Source organism: Arachis ipaensis, chromosome B02 (genome assembly GCF_000816755.2).
Source record: "Arachis ipaensis cultivar K30076 chromosome B02, Araip1.1, whole genome shotgun sequence".
In the NCBI taxonomy this organism is placed as follows: domain Eukaryota; kingdom Viridiplantae; phylum Streptophyta; class Magnoliopsida; order Fabales; family Fabaceae; genus Arachis; species Arachis ipaensis.
Genome location: NC_029786.2, coordinates 10,530,681 through 10,531,902, shown reverse-complemented (window position 1 = coordinate 10,531,902; position 1,222 = coordinate 10,530,681).

The window sequence follows — 1,222 nt, the reverse complement described above, 5'->3', positions numbered from 1 at the left end:
TAGTAAATCAATTTAAGTTAAAAATAATTTACTATAATTCCCTATTAAATTATTTTAATTTATATTGATTTATATAAAGACATTTTAAAAACGAAATTTAAAACGAAATAATTTGGTAATATTAAAAAAGAAACAATTTAAAAATGTGTTTTACCCTTAATTTATTATGTTTCATGATATTAACTACTTGTTATTATCAATTTGACAATTTGTCAAAAGCTCGTTCAAACACAATTCATAATTTGTGTCTTCTAATTAAAGGCTTGGTTCATTCTTTATGAAGAAAGGCTTAGTTCATTACTTCATTCTTATCCATTTGAATAAACAAATGAAGTACTTATCCAAATACTAGGTTTTATTGACCACTTCTTGCTAGATTTTCTCTTGATACTTCCATCAATCATAGAGCCAAGTAGTCTAATTATTTTTATTATATTTTTAAGACAACAATGCTTTAATTTTTAAAAGTTTGAAAATGGTCGATTTTTGGTTCCCCTCTTGCTACCCAACATGTGTCACACATAAAATAATTTCCCTTTCCACACCCACCCGGATTATATTATTTGCAAATAGCTTCTTGGTATACTTTTCTTATTTTATTTTATTTTCTAAAAAAAGTTTTGAATTCAGTAGTGGTATTAATCAACAAGAATATAAGATTGATCGTTTTCTCCACTTGTATATGTACCCTCATGGATGCTGAGGTGTCCAATCATAAAATTAATAATGATTGATTATTGATCATTGTTTAATTTGTAGCTGAGTCGGATACACATAATGATGGCAACCCCATTTGGATTTGTTATTCTCAGGAGGCTGTTAGAAAAAAAAATATTAAATTAAAAAAATAAAATAATAAGTTTGATAGCAAGAAAGTAAATTATTATATTTCCGTGTTACCACTTTAATTAGCATTCATATTTAAAAAATTAACATCAAGGACTAAGATGTTTGGCTTATATTAACTATTTTCGGAGGAAAACAAGAGAAGGAACATAAACATTAATATATAAGTTATGGAAGCATCAAGGATCTATCATGTATTATTAATTTATTATGCACACCCAAATACAGAACATCAAATAATTTTTTTTTTTTCCATAGGAAGTAGTACGCTTTTTGAATTTTTATTTTTGTATTTTAGATTATGAGTAGTGAACTCTTTAAAGGTAATTTAAATTATGTGTTATACGTTGTTATGGATATTTACAAGATGACTGAC